The sequence below is a fragment of the Phasianus colchicus genome, chromosome 4 (genome assembly GCF_987193195.1).
Source record: "Phasianus colchicus chromosome 4, bPhaCol1.hap1.1, whole genome shotgun sequence".
Lineage (NCBI taxonomy): Eukaryota > Metazoa > Chordata > Aves > Galliformes > Phasianidae > Phasianus > Phasianus colchicus.
This window is the reverse complement of record NC_143439.1, coordinates 25,899,847-25,922,240: the sequence shown is the minus strand read 5'-3', so window position 1 is coordinate 25,922,240 and position 22,394 is coordinate 25,899,847. Positions and strand designations below refer to the sequence as shown.

At 34.6% G+C, this 22,394-nt stretch overlaps 1 long non-coding RNA gene across 2 annotated transcripts in view; it reads right to left on the bottom strand.

Moving 5' to 3' along the window:
• The window catches only part of LOC116231076 (uncharacterized), a 70,820-nt gene that overhangs the window by 8,946 nt on the left and 39,480 nt on the right, over nucleotides 1–22,394 (bottom strand). The window lies entirely within an intron of this gene.

Sequence of the window (22,394 nt, the reverse complement as noted above, 5' to 3'; positions counted from 1 at the left end):
CACTAAGGGTCATGGTTTAGTGATAAGACTTGGTAAAGCAGGTTGATGCTTGGACTTCATAATCCTGAATTTCTTTTCCAAACCATATGATTCAGGCATGAACTGATTCAGGGTTAACTGGTCACTATTTAGACATATTTTCCCTTCAAAGTTTTTTTTGTTGGAAATTTTCATGCATATACATAAGGACTGTCCTTGTAAAAAGTTCTTAATCCAGTTACACTGTCCCATAAAAATTTTCAGTTACAACCTCCCCTATGACTCACTCTAACCTCATGAACTAAGAACATTTTGAGTCAATTCCATCATTGTTCGTATCTCCTGCTACACCTGAGAAGGCATTTGATCTCATACAATATGAAGCTGTTGCTATTGTTCTAAAAATGGCCTCTAATGCATTTTCTGTGTGAACCATTTCTGAAAATTATGATGGTTGAATTTGTGGTCAAGTCAGTCATTCTGAGAAAGATCGTAAAATCCCAAGAGACATGCAAAGAACAATCAATCCCTACATCAGGAAGCAAAAAGGAAGTGCCAACCCAGTGGAAATTTATTTATTACACGTTTGAAGTCTGCTGAAATAACAAAAAGTTGGACTTAACTGTCAAACGGGGCATATACAAAAGCAATGAATTAAATCTTATTTTCAGACAGGGAATGGTATTCATGTAGGTATTAAAAATGGATTTTTTTTTCAAATCACTCCTATAGAAGTTAAAAAAACAAAACAAAACAAAAACACAAATGTGATCATATGAATTACATTAGGCATCAGTGAGAAACTTTCCTTGAACTATATCCTTGCAGGAAATTGGCTAAATGTAGCCCCTTGGCGCCAAGGAGGTCATGAGCTCTGCGTCAGTGCTAATTCATTTTTTGTGACTACGTTGTGTTGGGAAATCCCAATTCCCAGTGCTGATGTGTAAAACAAGACATTAAACTCTACTGGGTTATGCACCTGATATGCCAAACATGAATGCAATTTAATTTCCCTAAATCTGTAAGGAGTGTATGAATATAGAACTTATTCTGTATATCAGTAGGAATTTTATTTTCTAAAGTTCTGGATACCTTTTTTTTCCCCGAATGCATCCCTGAATACAGAAATCACAGCACTTGGCACTGGCATAGACATAGAATGAGGAAGAGCATGCCACAAGAAGCCGCTGAAGTCATAAAAGTCAATGTGTCTGTGAGGCACTGCAGATGAAGGGCTGTGCAGAGTCACACCTGAAATGGCATAACGGGCATATTCCTGAATCCACAGCCATCTACAGAGCAGCCTCCAGAACTGCCTTTTGCAGAATTTAGAAAAAGGTTGACTTAATCAGCAGGGCAGAGAGGTTTAATAGGTTAAATGCTCTTCCTGTTACTGAAATGGCTTGATAAAAAGTCAGTAGGCAACAGAGGAGCTCTTAAGATTAGGACATACATGAATCATCATCAGTAGGGAACACCAGTACATTAAAAACTCAACATATTTACTAGATATATTACTCGAGGTGGATAAAGTACATAAATGTACCTACCATGGCAACAGATACAACCTGATATTAGGGAAGAAGTTGACTGATAATTGCATATAGGAATTGATTTCCATTTCTCCCCTTTGTGTTTCCATACTGGCAGGAAGGTAACTGCCTCAGGATTGGCTCAGTTGGAACAGATTGAATAGTCCAACTCCTGCAGCCCAGAGCTTTCACTACAGCCAGTGCATTGTTTGTTTTGTGTTCTTTTTTCCTTTTTATTATTATTATTATTTTTTTTTTTTAAGTGGAAACCAACTCACCCCCTTCTACTGAAATCTTGACAGCAATTATAGGATTTATGCAAACAACTTCCTACCCAAGTATAACATCAGTGGAGTTGCAAGTTTTCTTTAAACTTTGTTCTTGGTCTATACTCATTCCCCATTTTCTTGGTCTCTTCCTGGTTTTATGCTCTGCCACCACATGTTAAAGGAAAATTTTACCACATCCCATTGACAGTGTTTTTATTTGTGATCTGTTCTTCAAATAATCCACATAAAAATAACACACATTATGGAGGTCTGAATTCCAAAGAGCAATTAGATTTAGAACAGATTTTAAAATAACAACTACGGTGTCGACACAGATCCCTTTTATAAAGGAAAGAGGCTAAATTATTACCCAGTAGAGTGGCTTTTAGTTATCAAGATGACACAGGACTTTTGTGGGAAAAGCTAAAGAGCCAATCAACCATACTGAATACACTTTAAATATGTATGAGCAAAGAAAGCATCTGAATTTACAGTTATGTGCTCTGGTCATTTTAAAATCCATATATTTCCTATTTAGTACTTCAGAGCGAGTAATTTCATAGGTACTCATAGCATAGACAAGTGATTGATTTTCAGAGCTGGCAGTATCCAATACAAATTGCCCCAGGCAAGGCAAAGAAAAAAAAGTAAAAAAAAAAAAAAAAAAAGTAAACAGTAGGGATCCCACTCCTTAGTTAAACGTTAAGAAAGATTTTGTTGGCCAGGCCCCTACACTCATTTCTCTGGACTGTCTGTGAATAGTAGCTACTGTCTCTTCAGAGAAAGAAAAAAAAAAAAAGAAAAAAAAATCTAATAAAATTTGTCTTCAGTTGCTTGTGAAAAAGAAATTGTGGTTCAAAGCTCTTGGCTTTTTTCCACAATGCCACTTGAAATAGGTGAATTGTGCCTTTGGAAAGCAGATTTTCTCCAAGGTCACTGGAGAGCAGGAGTTTCTCACTGCAGTCAGGGCATTAACTTCCATTAATAACCAGTGTTTATAATGCATTCATAATGTAGCCTTTAATCCCTCTCCAGACCTTATAATTAATTCCTTCTTTAAAAATGGTAGAACTGCACAATCCTATACTTGGAGGGCTGGAGGTCCGTTTCCTGCCTTGTGAACAATTACATATATAGACAGGTTACAATAGTAGGTAAGCAGGCAACCATTTCTGTGATTTTGTAAAAATAATAGTAATAGTATGGGTTGGAAGGGACCACTGGAGATCTTCAGTCCAACCCTCCTCTGCTATACCCTACAGTAGGTTACACAGGAAAACATCCAGATGGGTCTTGAATATCTCCAGAGAAGAAGAATTCTCTCTGGGCAGCCTATTCCAATGCTCTGTCACCCTCACAGCAAAGTTATTCCTTATGTTTGCATGCAAATTCCTATGTACCAGTTTATATCTACTGCCCCTAGTTCTGTCACCAGGAACCATTCCATCACAAGAAGTTCATTCAGGAAGCTGGGTTTTGGTTTTGACCAGCTAGCATCACCACTTACAAATATTTTCACAGAATACATCTCAAAATGAGACAAGGCAAGAATTTATGGGGCAAACTGCATATAGGAAGATCAACCCTCAGAATTCAAGTGATCAGGCAGAGAGAACCTACAGAGTCAACAGAAATAATGCACACCATGCCAGCACAAAACAAGCCATAAAACATTCCACTGCTCCACAGCAAGTGTTGAACATTCAATACAAAACACAATCTGCTATGACTACAGAACACAGAAATTGTATGTCAATAGCTTGAACAACATTTAGTTAGGGAAATTAGAAAATAACTATATGCATGATCAGAAGTAGAAATTATCTTAAAGGTTAAGTTAGTTCAGAAAGATATATAATTTATAAACTTAAATTGTAGCTTACTCTTTCAACTTCTTCCTCATTAAATATTTGTTAAAATAATGTTAAATAAACTTATTTATTTTCTTAATATTTACTAGCAGATCTGAAATGTCAAAAGTCTTGAAAGCACTTACCCCCCTTTCCACCAACAATCTATTTGGAGCACTTCACATTCTGAGCTTTGTTTTCATCAATAAAAAGGTGATTTCTATTACTGCAGGTTTATAATGACTAAGCATCAAGTTTTGCAAACTTTTTGCACCATCATTTAAAACTAAACCAAAATACTGCTCTTGTTTTGGGACCAATGCAAATGGATCCTATTCTTTCCTTATTTATCTAAATCATCTTTTTGTTTGTTTGTATTTCCATACAAAGTCTGTTTCAGATCAACTTCTGGCAATTCTAACCTCTTCCTACTTCATCTGACCTACGAGATATGCCTCTCTTTCATGCTGTCTTACAGAGGGGAGGTTTGGGCAGAGAAGAGACAGCAAAGGGAAGAAATTTTTTCTTAGATCACCAGTCATCCAGATAAGCCTGGAGACCTTCCCTAACAGGGAATGATTGAGGATCTATTTATTTATTCGTTTATGCTGACTTCAAAAGGCACTAATTCTACAATGGAAAAAAAAAGAAATCATATTTTCTACATGTATTTTTATTGTTTGTTTTAGTATCTGGAAATATTAATACTAAAATATAGCTCTTCACAAATTCAGATATTTTGATCCCCCAGGCTTAGTCAAACATTTAATCTCTTTTAAGTAGTATATATACTTTGAAACCCAAGCAGAATGTCTCTTTCCAAGTTGATTAGTTTACTCAATGTCTGCCACATACGTATGTAGTAGGTCAGACAAAACGCACATTAGGTGTTGTCCCACATCCCAAGGATGTTATTTGATGTGTCAACAGTACAGTTTATTAGTCCCCTGAGTTGCACTAATTTTGACATCTGCTATACTCATTTTCTTACATTTTAACTGCTCTAAGAAGGTCATCATAAGGGGACAAATCCTCCTTCACTTCATAACGGAGGAAAGTTTTACACAAGCTTTTTAAAACATGATGAAAGCAAAGCAATTGGTTTGAGTTTTTCTTTCCATTCAAGGCAAGGCAAACTGCCCAAAGCTGTGATCTTTGTCCTTTTGCTGCTCCAGCCTGTCAGTATTTAGAAGATGGCTACCTAAGTGCAGAACTTTAAAATTATGTATTCTGACATCTCCTAAACTATAGAGAAGCAAGTGTTCATTAGCTTATCCCTGAAAGTTTTCTGAAGTCAACTACAGCATCAAATCACTAACGTAACTCTTTAAACAGACCTCCTCTGAGGAAAAATCTTACCCTTAGAATTTAATTTATATTTAAGCTGAAATTTATTTTAAAAGGAAGATAGGAACCAGGAAGACACGCATCCTTCTGGAGAAACCACTGTTTTTTCAGATTAAGCAACAAGTAGAGAATAGGGTCTAAAATGAAATTTTAATGAAATTAAAAATTAATGAAGTTAAGCTTCCAAACTACCATCATAATCAAACTACGAGTACTTAATATTCATTGCTTTCATGTAAATGATTCTTCCAAATGAATATCCAGAAGCAAGCCTGAAAGCAAGTTTCACAGGCCAGAATCTGAAGGTCTTACATATGCCATTAGAGACATACCTTCTCCTTCAATTTTCATACCATGAAGCTATTCAAGATAATACCCATGCCAACTCTTCCAATAATTCTAATTATAACCAGTGTCCACCTGAAATGCACATAAAAAGGTTTCAGTACTGAGACTCCTTCTTCCAGTCTCTTAGAAGTCAGCAAAACAAAACCGTTGTCTCTTCACCTGACCCCCTCCACAATTACTTTTTTTCTCTTTATTGTATGACAAATTATATTTATTGCTTGGTTGGCTATACTAGCATTGTGCTTACAACAGGATAATGTTAGGCATTCCACAAACCTTCAATTCTGAGACCCTCTAAGAATTTATTTAACCTCCCCTTCAAAAATCCCACTACTCTCATTGAATTGCCCAAAAAGAACTCCATGTTTATTTGCAGATTCACTAGAACACTGCCATGACATCAAGTAAAAAGCAATATGGAGAAATTATTCACAGGTTTTACAGCTCTGTGCCAACTACAAAATGGAGTTAACAGGAGCAGATACTCACTGTCCCTCTCTTGCTCTATCCAGGCATATTTCTCACCCCCACAGCTGACTTCAATTTGAAATGAAGCCTCAAGGAAAATATCTGATTTTGTCTTTACTCTTAATATGACTTATAGGAGCAAGAATTATAATTGCCCTTGTCACTTTTAAGAATTCATGAAGAAATAATTCTGCATGTTACCCTGCAAAATACTGTTGTTCTTAATTCACATATTTTTATCTAAGGTTGCACAAGAGAATTACTTTACAGAACGTTCACTTACAAACACCCTCAACACCACCATAGAAATCATATCCTGAGATATTGTCATCTTATTGCAGAACTGAAGACAGAGTCAAAAGTGACTTAATGGCTATTTTAAAAGGCTTTTCTTTAACAGCACCCTTAAAGGCATTTCCTGGTATTGTCTTTGGAAAGCTATATCAACTGTTCATTGTTCACCAGGGCCTAAACCGACAGCATAATATTTCAGTGCACCCAAGTTTGAGCGCTGCCTTCCATTTTTAATGATACTTAGGCTCCAAAATGTTAAAATATATAGCTTTCAAAACTGGAATTTCAACTTTTAAATCTCTTCAAAATTGTTTCTGTGGAGCACTACAGAGCAAAAAAAAAAAAATCATAAATCCATCTTGAAGAACACACAACCTGTTTCCAAGGATCAGTAACCTTGTACAGTATTTTAGTAAATTTACTCAATTTCTCCCAGCTCTATACAACAGCTCCATGCACGTGTATTTTTCTCAACAAATACCTTCTCCAGCATCTATTTAGCTAGACTAGCATCTTTACAAATGTCAGGTAATGCATTCATGCATTCTAACTATTAAACTCTATTTCAATTTTAATACATGTATTTGAGGATCATGTTTGCTTTAAAAATTTCATGAAGGATATCAAGTTACTCATAATAATGGAAGCATGACTTAAAAAATTACACAGTAGGCTGCTTGGGCTTCTGGGGATTGCAGGTTTAGTTTTAATTTGCTTTCTCTTATCGCAAAGTTAGTGTAAGCAAGGAGTTAAGTACATCGCTATTAATATAATCAAAATCTCTCAGGAAATACATATACAACTGGAATACTTTCCAGTGACTTGGACGGAAATAATTTTCTTAATTAGGCATCAAATAAATGCACAAAGCTCTCACAGTGCACACTAGTCAAAACAATTTGAAAATCTGTCCATACCTTTTATGTTTTTTGTTTCTAAGGTGTTATAGAGATTTTCTCCTCTTTGCCTATACCCTTCTCTTTCTGCTCCAAGGAACATATACCTGCTAGTTTATGGTAACAGTCTTATATCTGTAGGAAAGAAATTCAGCTATTTTCTGCAGAAAGCCTAAGAATAGTTATGTTTTGCTTCATTCAATACACAGTTTTTCTGCTGCTTAGTTCTAGAGAACACTAGCTTAATACCTGGTTATGGAATTATTCCATATACATCATTCACAGTACTTCTCTGCCTACAAGCATCCCCTTAAAACATGTATACTATGATATTCTAGATGCGTAGCTTGATCCGTAATACAACCTCTGTTTGCTTTGTCCAAATTTTCTTTTTTAAAAAGACAGAGTATTCTCTCATTAGTGGCATTTTTTTTTTTTTTTAAACAATCTGTTCTTAAGAAACTTCACCACATTCATCACACTTAAGGGTATCTATCAATACTCTCCAATACTTCCACATGATACATTTTCTTGTTCCTTTTGTTGTCTTTATTTGCTTGTTTAGATTTATGTCTTTATTATTATTATTATTATTATTTTGCTATGTATGAGGAACCCAACTCTACTTAAACTAGCAATCAGCACTTACAAAACATTGTATGTAATATGGTAGACCATGTATTGTGTAGACTGAAAACACAACAGGAAAAAAGAAAAAGAGGTAGTAGTAGAAAGTTTCTCCAACTGGCCTCAAGATAACCTACAGTACATTCAAAAACGTTAAGATGTGAAACACCCACACTCAAATCTTGGAAAAAAATAATAAATAAATTAGAAAGAAATATTTAAATAAGCAGTGAGAGAGATCCCACAAGCTAGGCATTCTATTTATCTGCCCTTAACATTGACATGTTTGTCTTGCCTTTTTTTGTCCTTACTGCAACGCGAACCCAACTAATTTCTGTATTAACTGCAGACAAGAAAAAAAATCCAAGAAAAACGAAATTTCCCTGCAAAAAAATGTGTAAGACATTGTACCAGGAGAAATCAGCTTCAGTATGAACCAACAGAGCTGTAAATTGTTTACGCAAGAAGAAAAGAAGAACGTACTATGAAATGAAGAACAGGGTTTTTTTTTTTGAGGAAAAAAAAGTGTATTATCAGATAGTTATGATCATACATCTAACTGGTTTAAGAGAGAATCTACTCTGGTGGGTTCTTATAATGGGTAAAAAGTGCTCAAGAGAAGCGTCTCTCTCTTTAGTTATCTCTGGGATCCAAGAAAGAAGAATGCACTACAAAGTCTATCTGTACAGAAGAGAATTCCTCAAGCAGCAGATCCCACAGATGTCTCAATCTTGCTTCTGAAATGTGACCTGAATTCAGGGCATAAGTGAAGCTTAGGCATACAAACTCACACAGTTCCTCCTTTTCATGGGAGTCCAAGAAATCAGTTGGAAATAGCACGCACAATCTCGCTGAAAGTAGATTACTACTAAATAAGCCTTTGGAGCCAATTTGTAAACAGCCAGAAACATGCAGCCAGTTTTCTGTAAACAGCCGAGTCACGCACAGGCGGAGGACAGCAGTCTCCTGCAGAAGGTTTTGGTTGATATTTAACAGAGTTACCTTTTAAACCAGCGAGTACTCACAGGTATTATCATTGCAATTTGATTGCATAAACTAAAAAACACTTCAAAAAAATTAGCCACAGCCTGTGCTGATCTGGTGACACAAAGACTGATGGGACAGAATAAATCAGAGGGAAAGTCAACCATTCTCCTTCCAAAATATGATAGCTCGATTTATACCTGAGTTCATCCTCAGCTCTCACAAATAAACAGGAAAAAAAATTAATTCACCTTGAGTTTACTCAGTGCAACAGACTTAAGTTCAAATGCCTTGCTTGTTTGCTTCTTTCTGCTTTACACATACCCTCCATTAACATACTTCAAGAGGGAATTAAACCGATCATGTGAATGACTTCTCTGACCTCCAAGAGCTTGAAAGATTTAAAACTCATATTTACTCAAAGAAAGAGTATATTTTATCTAAAGTAATTCTTCTTATATTGTTGGGGTTTCTAACTTTTTAAAAATTTTATTCATTTATTTATTACAAAGTGAATGCATCATATCACACCCACAGGAATTCTGTTTAACCAATTCAGTCTTTTAATCTTGCCTCTTCGACTGTACCTTAAATGTAAACTAAATTACTGTAAAACACTCAGTGCCACAAAAATAAACACTCAGCAAGTTGGACACAATTCAGGTTCAGACTGCCCCTGCAAATTGCTTGGTGTAGCTTTTCTATCTCCTGAGAACTTTTAGGTTGAACAGCAGTACAAAAATGAAAATTGTTGACAAAATGAATACATCTGTATGTTTTCTATACTCATCCCCCCAGAGATAAATTACCTAATACCGGCTGTTCTCTGTTTTGCTGATATAAACCAAAGGTGACACTGCAGGACTTTGATACTCTAAGATTTTGAACGTTCATTTTCAAGCTTTACAAAAAATATCACACAGCCTATTTCACTATTTCTATTTTATAGTAATGATTATTTCTAGCGTGCATAACCTAAGACAATACTAAGCTTAAAATAGTCCTCCTAACTGTCCCCTTTTTTAAAGAATGAAAAATTGATTGTCTTCCAAAACTTACAGACTGCTAAAGAAAATGGAAGATATCTAAGCAGAAAAGCTTAAGCATAACACAATCCTATTACTAGTGCAAATTTCTTAGAAACTTCAGTGAAGTGTGAACCTAAAAGAAGGAGGCAAGTACTTTCAAATACCTCCAAGCAAGAAGGTAAGACTTCTTAACATAGTTAGGGCACCTCGATATCTGTGATTAACATGCAAAAATGTTAGGAATTTTGTTTTGGCATGAATTCTGAAAGTAATTTCTCAAACCTAAATGTAAAAGATTTCTACGGAGCTACAGATTTATTTCTCAGAATTCAACCTATAATTCATTTTTATCTTAACATTATCTTACATCAGTTGCAAATTCAAAGGATGTGATATCACAAAGAAAAAGATCATAGATTAGGTCATTGTTGACTATTCTTAAACAGAAAAAAACTGGATATCTGGATTATTACTGGTCAAGCTAAAGACTGATTTTTTTAATTTATGAATTAAAAATACTAAGGTCATGCTTACTATAATAAAACAACATTAGAAGAATGTTACAACTAATATAAACATACCTGAATATTTACAAAACATTTTATATCTAAAAACCAGAGAAGTAATCTTTGTTCTTATTACTACTAGTTTGATGCAGGAAACAAGTGTGAGCCAACGGGAGAGGTAGAAAGCAGGCTACACCTACTTTCCCTAGGTTTTCATGTTTGCATAGTTGGCAGGACATTCTCCACGTATGCCAAGAAACTAATCAAGGAGCACATTTGTCAGTTTTTACTGTGGATTGGCAACTACTGAACATCATCTTTGGCAGGAAGATTTTGGTAATCTTTGTCAAATTCATGTAAACATTAGATATTCCCAAACCTCACCAGTGTTAACAGCTAAACCTTTACAGTAGGATATTATTAACGTGAGAGATATCAAAGAGAGATGCACTGGAAGGGGAGAATTTTGAGGGACTCGACAGAATTAATCTCTGAATTGAAGTGATATTTGATTACAAATTCCTGCATTCTTTATTGTAAAAACAGACAAACCTACAAACAGAAGTGAAAAGCCCTAACTAGCCTAGTGCTCTGTCTTTAGATATTGAAGTTACCAGCAACAAATTTTACTGTAAGCAAACAGAAAGAACTTCCATCTTACATCAGTCCAGGGGGGGAAATACACAGAGAATAGCAAACTGATAAGTTAATGGCACAAATCACTCATTGCAGTGAACAGTTATGGAACAAGGAAGGATGCAATATGAACTTTTCAAAATCACTTACAAAGATTCTTTGGAATGTTACTTCATTGAGTTGCTAGCAAGCTTAGTAAGTTATTTTCTACAAGATTCTTTTCCAGCTTTAATTATAATTTTATGATTACACAGTAAGTATAAGATATGATGGTCTTTTGTCTAAAACTGATAGCATCTTTCTCATCCCAAAATAAGTGTTCATTGTTTCAACTTCCTCGAGGGAAACGGCATTTTCTTACCCTGACATCTCATATTAGAAGATGTAACAATACAGCTCACCCAAATTACTACAAGTTATGAAGGTAGTCTGAAGATGTGAGTAAAAAAATATATATATATATAAAAAAAAAATTGGTCAACTTCATTGTTACTGAGAACTACGTACTACTGAGTAGTACTACTGAGAACTGCATAGTATTTTGTTCAGAAGCCTAACAGTATGAAAGGCAAGGTGCTTCCATTCCTGATACTGATACAGCAAGAATTTTTTTTTTTAATTATGAAACCATTAAAAAGGAAAATAAATCTCATGGATTGTATACAATTCCCATATCTAAAATACATTGCTCAAGAGATTTACTTAATTGGCTACAACTCTTGATACCCCTTGATCCGAGTCACAATATAAAAAAAAAACAAAACATATGCATCACAATTTGTTCTCTGCAGATGGGCAGATCTGGTGAGGTTACATGCCTCACTAAAGAAAAGGAATCCCCTATGCAGCACAACTGAAATCCTGCCAGTGGGGAGCTGCTGCTACCATTACCTTCTGCACATCAGTAGCCCTGGCACAGCAAGAATGGGACTGGGAGCAGCAGCAGCAGCATCACACTGTGCAATTACAAAAGTTGTCCATAGAGAGCAATTTTATAGAGAACTAGAAAAAAAAATTCAAGAAGTTGGAGAAAAGGTTTCCTGATATTTGCATTTTTTGTATCAAAGCTAACAAAGTTCAAGTACAGCCAATGCTGACAGCATGCTTTTAAAAGGAGTCTATTCATTGTTCAATACTGTTAGACTTAATTTATTGTTAATTTCTGCAATGTATGTCTATCTAAACAAAGAGAATTCTTTCTGACATGATAGTAAACATATGATGAAACCTTACTTGTCGTGGATATCAGCTTGTAATTGCAGTTTAATACGAGACATTGGATAAGATAAAAACAGTATTTAAAAAATCTTAAAATGTGTTGTAGTAAAATAGTATCTAATTAGTGTAAAACTAATAAAAATGTAGTAGCTTTGATTTGCTTCTAAGGTATGGGTACTCTCTAACTTAAGGTATGATGGTGGTACAATACTAATGTTGCCTTAAAGTGGACATACTTAAAGAGCAGCGAGAAAGTGCTGTGAAAGAATTATTAAACACTGCATCTTAAAAAAAACTATATGAAGTCCTACACATCCTACTCCTTCAAATGTTTTGTCTTCTTTCCCTTCCTTGTGCAATGATCCCCAAGATCAACATAGAGCTGCTAACATTTTGGAGATGTTACAGCTGCATTATAGCCTATGCTGACAATCAGTTTGCTGATTGTTATCTTCTTCAGGAGAAGTGTAGTAGTGAAGTTCTCTTTCTCCTTTCTAAGATCTTTGTACCGTTTTGATGTATTTTCTAACGTTGCTCTCATCACTGGTTTACAATTCCACATTACTACCAATTAATTATATATAGTATGTTTCAGATAGCTCTGTTGTTCTCTTCACAATCCCTAACAGTGGTCCTGCCCAGATTCCAGGACTGCACTTCTGTTGTGACCAGGAGAACACTTTGTACGACTGGGTCCTCTAGTATAGTTTTTAAGACTACTACTGCTATTCCCTGCCCCTGTTCTTCTACTTCACATTGCAGGGTGAAAGATAGTCCACACTACATAGAGGAATGTCATGATATTAGTACCAATTATCAAAATATATACATCCATAATACAACATAGAAAACAAACTCATGTCCAAAATCTGGATCCTAAGTACAACGAGAATCAAAACTTATTGGCCCTGATTTCACTTGACAAAAAAATTAATATTTGACAAATGAAAGCATGCGATGCTGTTCCTAACAAATAAAAGACGAGTAACAGCATCTCAAAATGTTCAGGAAATATGTAAAATTTCAGAAGTATTTGTGAAATTATAAAAAGCTAACTGCAACAAGTTCTGTCTTGACAGTAGGAAAGCACAACAAACGCATATTCAACAATTGCTATTAGGATTACAGCACCACCTAGTGTGTTCTGGTAGCGCTCCTTCAAGAATATTTTTCACTTGTGTTTCACCTTAGGAATTGAAATCCAGATTTTCTGAATTTCTTTTTTTTTTTCCCCACAATTCTTTTGATTTGTATTGTACAATTACAGTTGGAATTTCATTACTTTCATGGGTTTTGACTCCATAAGAATGTCACCAGAGGAAGCGTTGCATATTGTTATGCTATTGCGTGCTCAGCTGCTAATAGAGGACTTACCCTGTTGCATAATGAAAAAAGCCAATAGAATTTTTTCTCCTCCAACTCTAAGACAGTAAGCATAATTTCCTTTACACTCTTCGAAAGAGGAACTGTGTAGGAACACAGTGGTATGACCAGCTGCCCTCATAAGCCCCTAAATTTGGGCTTTTCTCATTCCCATATTTTTCAAAAAGTAGATTATATTTACCTTGAGCATGCTGAGACACTATGGAATAAACCCAGTATTTAAGCAATAAGGTAATATGGGGTTTTTTTGTGTGTATTTGTTAGTTTTATCCCAGCTAATCTTAGGCACAGTTTGATAATGATACCTGATAAGCTCCCTTTTATATCTCTTTATCTGATAGCAGTGCTTATACAAGAGGGGACAGTGGTTAGTTTCAAATGGTAAGTTATTTACTTACTTATCAACAAGGAAGAACAGAACTAAAATTTAAGAGGAAGAAGAAACAACAAATTAAGCAGGACTGAGTTTTTACTTGTGAAGTTACGGTTCAGTTGTGTCATTCAGCTACTTAGAGATCTGAAATGGATGCATTGGTGTTTTTTGTTTTCCGTAATAAAGAATGATCAGAAGGACTGTAAAACTGCAATCTTATAGAGTATTCCACAACATATTTATAGATTTAAATATATTTAAATATATTTAACAATTTACAAGTTGTAACAATTGAAATCTAGTTTGGAAATTCCAGTTTCAAATTGTCTAAGCTCATCCTTGTCACTGCAAAAGGGGAGTTTGCATGATTGCACATAATTTTCTTTTCACTGTATTCCTGTCTCAGAAAAAATTGTTTCTTCTTCTGTTCTTTAGAAACAACTTTACTGTATGTTATTTGAACTCAATGCTGAAGATAAAGATTGTCAGGTTTCTCAGTTAGGGTTTCTCAGCCATGGAGAAAGGCAAAAAGAATTAGCAATGGTAGCAGCTACCTATCTTTTTGCAATCTTAGCACAACCAACTGGTTCAGGAATTAGCAATCCTTTCTAACTGATAAGCAATGAGTGGGCTGTAATGGCTGTAAGAGTCTGCTTTCCCTCAGTGGTAAATTGTTCCCTATGATAAAAGGTTTCAAATATTTAACTCACGTGAGACAATCTGATTGAATAGCCTAACAAAGACAACATTTCCCATGGGAAGCTATGCAGTCTTCTTTTAGTTTACTGCATCACTTCTGCACTTATCTTCAAATTTCTCCAGGGATAACCTACAAAGGAATCAAAGATTCCATTTTTTCTGTCTACTGTAATTTACCTCATCACAAAAATTCAAAGCTGAAGTTCTACAGCTTTCTCAAGAATGAACACATTATTTACTAAATCTTAAACAAATAAAACCCAAGGATAGTCAAAATGTGTAAGAGCAAAATTGTAGACCTGATAATTGCATTTATCACAATCTGTTCTACCTTACTAATATCTTTATCTGCACTGCTTGTTCATTTTTTCAATTTTTCATGACATGTCATGATTAATTTTTCATAAAAGTTATTCAGGATGATTATTCCACCAGCTCTTTTTTTTCCACTTTTTTTTAATACATTGGCAAACTTACGCAAACATCAGACAAACCAGAACATTCTTAACAACAGGAATACAGAGAATCCCATCCCTGGAAGTGCTTAAAATCAAGTTAAATAGGGCTTTGTGCAGCCTGATCTAGTAGGAGGCATCTGTGTGTGGGGGGGGGGAGGGTGAAATGTTGAACCTGGATGGTCTTGCAACACAAACCTTTATATTATTCTATAATAGTTCAAATAATTCAGATTTTGAAGTGTTCAATGTAGAAGTGATCAATTAACAATCACAGTCTATCTGTATCGAATATTAGAGTCTCCAAAATCTATTTGGACTAATATGTTAAAATATGAGGGAATGCACTTCCAAAGATTTGTTCCTTAAATAAATAAATAAATAAAACTGCGGGGGTGGATGGGGAGCAGGGGAAAACTGTAATTCACCCTTATTTTCTTAAAATAACAAATATCTGTGTTGTTATAAAATACAGCAGTACTTTTTCAAAAAAATACTACCAGAGACATTAATAGTATTAAGTATCTAAAAACATACATTTTATTTCATTTTAATTTCTACCCATATTCTAATTAAATCAAATTAAGGGTTTAGAGTAAGGAATTGTCTGAAGTGAATACTAAGGTTAAAGAAGGCTCAGAAGCTGAAGATCAGTAACTTAGAAATCATCAGACAACATATTTCCTTGGATTATGTAAAGCAAATGTTGTTGAGGGATATGGAGGGTGAATGGACAAGAAAAAAGCACAGTTACATTCACTTGTAAATCTTCACTTAAATTAACGTATCTTTAGACTCTGTGTTGGTATAAAAGAGTGGAACAAGAACCTATCCATATCATAAACAAGCACATTTTTATACTGATTACAGAAATATCTGACTTGTGAGAAGGCAACAAGTAAAGGAGAGAAATGAATAAGCCAAAGGAAACCAAAGTAAAGGCAGAAAAAATTTACAATCAGAATTAAAAGTAGCAGTCCTTTTATCCTGAATAAATGAGATATATATGCACACAATAACCTCTCAAGAACATAATCATCAACAAAAAGACACAAGACAAATACAAACAGACATGAAGAGCAAGATAACATTTAGAGCAATCCGCGATATTGTGAGGATGAAATATTCTCTCCAGATAAAACAAAATCATATCCTCCAAGGAAACAGACCTTCCTATTTACATGTCTTCATATGGCATGAAATCAATTTTTATTTTTTCCCCATGGAGCCATGAGTACAAAGACTGCTTGACAGCTCAGAAACTTGGCAATATTTAACGGTTGTATGTTACAGTGGCATATTTTAAGAACAGCTAAAGCCCCAATTTTTCTTCAGTTGTATTCAGTAAAGATAAAGATAAATTAACCATGAAGTGTAAAAACTTTTTGTGAGCCTCTTTTTGTTGAAAAATGTGTCTGGTCTTTGAATTTCAACCTAACAATCCAAGAAAAACAAAGAGAAACTGTCTATTCTGGTATACTATTGAAAATATTTGAATAAATATGAATATAAACGAACTTTTCTGCCCTAAAAATTCTTCAGTTCCTTACAGTTTTAAGGGTCATCTTCTGGAGTGGAAAGAGGATAAGGCTGTTCTGCACTGCAGTACAATTACCACGTTGCAGAAATTTACACTCAAAGACTACTATGTTTGTTCAATAATTATTCAATATAATATTTTCTGTTCATTAATTTTAGTTATTAATATGATTCTCATTTTCTGTAAGAATTTAAGTATATGAGTCTCCCAGATAAATTTAATAGACAGATGCAATAACACGCATATTTTCCTTCTGCACGAAAATTCCATCAAGACAAATTCACCTATAAGTTCACCAGTCCTGAATTTACCATCATTTGAGGTGATAGGAAAGCTTTTTAAGAATGACATAAATTTTAAAAAAACTCTTATATTTTCTCTGATAACAGAAATTCTGAGGAAGCTGCCTGAAGTAAATACCTATCATAAATGCCCTGGGCCTTATTTTCTTTTCACGTGTGAGATGAAGCAAAGACAGAAAAGGAAAACTACGAGTAAAAGGTAGAAGTAAAATTCTAACCGTCATACATTTCCTTATAACAACAAACTGTTTTACCTAGAGGCCTTAAAATGACACTACACAATATTTTTTTATCCTAAGCATTTTCCTTTTCAGAACCAGGATCTTGTTGATGTCTTCATTTAATAAAATTTAATTGAGTTTTCACTCTTATTACTAGTTGATCTGATACAGATGAATATACAAGACTGTATCCTATGTACAAGCAAGAAGAACAAGACAGTAGGATAGGAATGAATAGCACATGGGTAGTATTTGAATTCCTTACAGATGTCTATTGTTCTAGCATATTCATATGCATGTCTTATGATTTTCCTTCTTGGAAGTTAAAAGTATATCTAGTTGCCTTAGAGACAAGTTAGCTGCACCATCAACTGAAATATAACTTGCTACAGGGAATTTACAGGAAAAATGCACTTAGTAAAAGAGTTCAGAACTACTTGTGCCAAAAGCCCACCAAGTATAAACATAAGCTGGCAACCAAAAACATTATTGTCTCTCTGCCCTTACAATAGAACTTTTTTTTTTTCCTCTGAAGATGGTGTTTTGTTTTTTGTTTTTCTTTTTTACCCAAACTGGCTGACTGCATTGATAAAACCTGGATCATCACTTGTTTAGTACTTGCTTAAAGATTTTTTCACACTCACATCATGATCATTATCATGTGAAGAAGCAAAGTATGAATTTGGGAATAAAACAAAATTTATCAGTGGAATGTGTATTTGACATTCTAGGCATGTAAACAATGTTGTGAAAGGTCTCTCTAGGGCTGATCAGAGTTTCATAGACAAACAAGATTTTTAAAAAATGCAATATAAAAAGCAATATGACAATCGTGTACTACATGGACAATGATTAAATCAAGCATACTAAAGCTAAAGTTAACCAAGAAGGAGCACCACCACCACAAGCAACAAAATCAATCAATGAAAAAAAAAATTATTACTACAAACAAGAATAAAATCTAAGTTGCTTCCTAAGATTCAGCCTTCTTCCCAAGACCTTAAGTTAATTCCCTAAAGGATGGAACAAATGAATGACTCATTCTTGTTTATCTTTGACAAAACACTGAGTTTTCTCTCATGGTTCATTAAGATTCTGGTAAAGTCAATACATCCTCAGGTTATAAAAGAATTCAAGAGCCACACCAGGGAAGGTTCAGGCTGGACATTAGGAAAAAATTCTTGATTATAGTATGGTCAAACACTGGAACAGGCTTTGTAGTGAGGTTGTTGATACCTTGTGCCTGCCAGGGTTCAAGAGGCCTTTGAATAATGCTCTTAATAACATGCTTTAATTTTTGGCTAGTCCTGAAGGGGTCAGGGAGTTAGACAAGATGGTTTTTGAAGGTCCCTTCTAGCTATTCTATTTATAAATATTTATCTACAGAAATAACTCATCGTTGTGATGTAGAGAAAGATTTACTAGTATAAATGCAAAAAGAGAACAGAAAATTGATTAGTCAGATGCATTCTTAGGCATTAAAATTGAGATTGTGCAATGCAGAGAAAAGATGAAGCTTTTGCAGGGTTTTGCATTTATACCAACAAGATGTGGATATCTTGTCTATAGTTAATTTTTTGCCATAGAATGTGAATATTTTCTGAGTTGTGTTAGTGAAGCCAGCTTTGAGACAGTTATTATCACTAAATAATAGAGATTAACATCAGATTAGGATAGCAGTGTAGTCAACATGAGGACAGTCATGCTGTAAGTCATTCACAGCCTTGCCACTGTTGACGTAAAATAATGTAATCCTACCTGTGAGTAAAGGTGAGAAGAATGGGGCTTTTATCTTAATTTTTCACGTTTTTGAGTCAAGATTAGGTTAGAACATTAAAGCCAAATCTAGCTAATCCACCACTTCCCACTCTAAGCAAGAATGTGTGAAGCCCTTTCAGAAAATCTGCAATTCAAACCTGCTGTTTTAGATAAGCAGGAGCTGGTATCACATACATAAACGGAAATTAAATGTTTCTTGTTTGTCCTTGAAGTAACAGCACAGTTACTGCACTGAACATTGAAGTCCAGGATAGCTACAGCTCTCTATTCCCACAGGCAACACCAACTGAAGATTCCAGTTTTATTTCACACTACTAATTTGGCTTCTTCATAGATCCCCTAGAAAATCTCTTTTTTCCTGTTCTGAACTTGTATTTTACACTCTAAAGATTCTATCAGCAACTCTTCTATGCCAAAAATAGCTTCATAAACCAGCACAAACTCATTGTCTTTACGCTGGTGAATAAGATAACTACTGGTTCTCTTCAATGTCATCTTCCTCCATTCAAAGTAAGATCAGTCTAGTCTCTTCATATAGGTACGTTACCCACAGTAAGCCAGAGAACTGAACCAAGGCTTAAATCTCCCTTTCAGCAACATATTAATGAGGAGGTAAAAGTCCCCACATGTATTAAAAAGAAAAATCTCAGGTAAGAGGAAAAGGAAAATGACAACAGCAAAAATGTTTAAACCATTGTATTCTAGTTTGACAGCTTGCAGGCAGGCATTATTGATTGAGGGAGCAGCTACAGATTTTGACATTTGCTCAGAAGATTCTTCCTTGCCAACCTTATCTAGATTGCAACCAAGCCAGATGGCCTTAGTCCAGGGCTTGTAATCAGCCAAATGCAAAGGAAGGCAACTGCTCTAGCTGAAAAGGAAATAAAACAAAGCAAAACTTCAGAAATACTAATGATGACCCATGGTAATGGTGACATACATCCACACATAGATCTGTTGCAGAAAATTTTTCTATTGAAAAATAAAGAGATGCTATGTCTGCTGTTCAGAGTATTTCTGAGGCTGTGGCTTTACATAGAAAGGTAGTTGCCTCTGTACCACATCCTGTGATGTCTCAAATAAGAATGAATGGAACTACGTCATAATCTTTCCTTCTATATCAAAACACTCAAAATCAACAATAGCTCCTGCCAGCTAAGGTTGAAATTCAGTGAATAACATGCTTCAGTTCTCAAAATGGTATGTTTATAAGGGACAGGGAGAAAAGGTTTGTTTTAATCTACCTGAAATATTTTGCTTAACTTTTATTTAATTTACTCTGATTTCTAAAGTGGAAATAGCATTTCAAAATGAGAGTTAAGTTTTTCCAAATAACAAATTAAACATGTACATGTTTATTATTATTATTAAAATGAAAAAAAAAAAAGTAATCAAGAAAAGCAAAGCCTCAAGAAAAAAAAAAGAAGAGTAATAACTTTGGAAAATGCTATAAGAACACATGAAACTGGCCAATGAAAACAAAATACCATTATGGAATTTAATTCATTTAAGTCTGTTCTAAATATGCATCATTCTTTTTTCCATTACATTTCTCATGAAGTCTTCTTATTCAGTAATATCTAGTCATTATCAGCAAGTCAGAGGCTATATTTAAAGGAGGTTTGCTTTTTAGTCTTCCCTGAAGAAACCATGCATATCCTGATGGAGTGTAGGCCTAGCAGCTACTTTTTCATCATTTGTTAGCAGACGCAAAGGGGTTGGAGCTAATTTATAATTTTACAGAGAGCAACTCAAACATTCAACATTTAAAGAAGTTCTCAGCTGTTTCCTCTTACTCTGACAAACAACCACAGGTTGATTTTCGGATATCCACATGCTTATCTGTCAAGTAGAATAAAACATCCTATGTACTAAAAAATAAAAAAAAAAATAAAAAAAAGGTGAATTTCTGCTGCATAGTCTTATTGCTGAAAAAGTAGGAAAGAAACTAAGTCTTGTAGATCACTTTTCATTACTTCTAATCCCATACAAATCAATGAACCGGATGTTTTCCAAAAGTTATCTTACTGAATGCTGCTACTCTGCTGTAAGCTCAGACTTGCAATCAAACAAATGTGAACAGCACAGCAGCTGTTAATCTCAGACAAATTTTCATAAGTCAATATACATTTTTACGTAACTTGAAAGAAATCTCAAAAAAAATTAAATCCGGTTTTGTCTTCACAGAATAGGAAAAGAAATGTGAAAAGATTTACCTTAGCACTCACCATCAGATAGATAATTTCTTAGTAAACCAAAGATTTTGAAAATAATCTCACTACCAGATGTATTTGGTATCTACTTTGAACCACAGATCAAAACCTTTACCCTTAATGAGCTAAAATATTATTTACTGAAGTTATACAGATTTAACCAAGTAAGAAGATCAATGTTTAAAATATTTTACAATTTATATACAGGTGAATATTTTATGTCATGCCATCACAGAATTACTTTGACAAAGTTGATTCAAAGTTTAATAACATCACTCTAGTTTGTATTGATTTTCCCTTTTGGCTATGCAATTTTTTGTTGTATTTGGATGCCAAAAGCCTCTCTAATGAGCTGTAGGTATGCATGAATGCTGTCCTCATCTCATCTCTTCTTTAAGAAACGATATTCAGTGGCCTGCCTGTACTTCAGAACTTATATGCAAGCTCCACACATTTGTCCAGTAACCCCTGAAAATAATTATTTAAAGTAACAAAGATAATAATCAAAAAAAAAAAAATCATTCTTATCTTTACAAACAGTTGAAGCACAACATTCATAATACAACATTCTTGAGTTAGGTTCCTCTTGGTGAAAAATTGAAAGACTCCATAAATTTATAATCACAATCACCTGTTGGCACTTATGAAGAGCTAGAACTAAACTTGCTAGTACAGACTTATCCCCTATCATAAGCCATAATCTTTCTCACAACTGTCTCACAAATTAACAGGCTCTGTAACTTTTCCTGTTGGCATATCATCCAATTTTAATTTCTTCCAATAAGCATGAACTTATTTTTCTTTCTAATCTAGTTCGTCAATTTCCTGTTTCTTCTGCTACAGTTTACCATGATGTTTTTTCTCAGATTGTAACTGTATTTCTATTATGAACCTAACAATCTGTCTTGTCCTTACCCAGCCTTCTTTATCTCCTGGGTCATCATTTGCTTTCTGTCTACTCATGAAATAACTTTCAGTAACAGACTCACCAGCAAAACAATCTGAGTTTGTCCACTTCACATACAGATCTTAAAAGCATCGGCATTCCAGTACAGACTTGCTCTAGTAAGCGTAAATAGAAAGTGTCACTGTCTACCAAGCAGTACTTAAGTTTCTTGATTGTGCACTTTTCCAAAACATAAATATCTGGTTGTAGGTGTTAGAAAGGTTAACTGAAGTTCACCTCTTTCTTTTAATGCTGCATACAGAATTTATCAGGGACTCTTCCAAGTGTGTTGGTTGTTCTTACCACTGGTATACTTCTTTTTGAGAGGAATGCTGATTACACCTTAGAAGATCAATATCTTTGGAGAAAATTTCTAGACAAGCATTAAGTACTTAGCATTTCCCCATACTATAATCAGCCAGTTGATCCATTTTAAAAGTCCATGTCAGTAAGTGCGTAAAACTCTCAGCTTACCAAATAGGCCTTGAAATTGATCAAGCA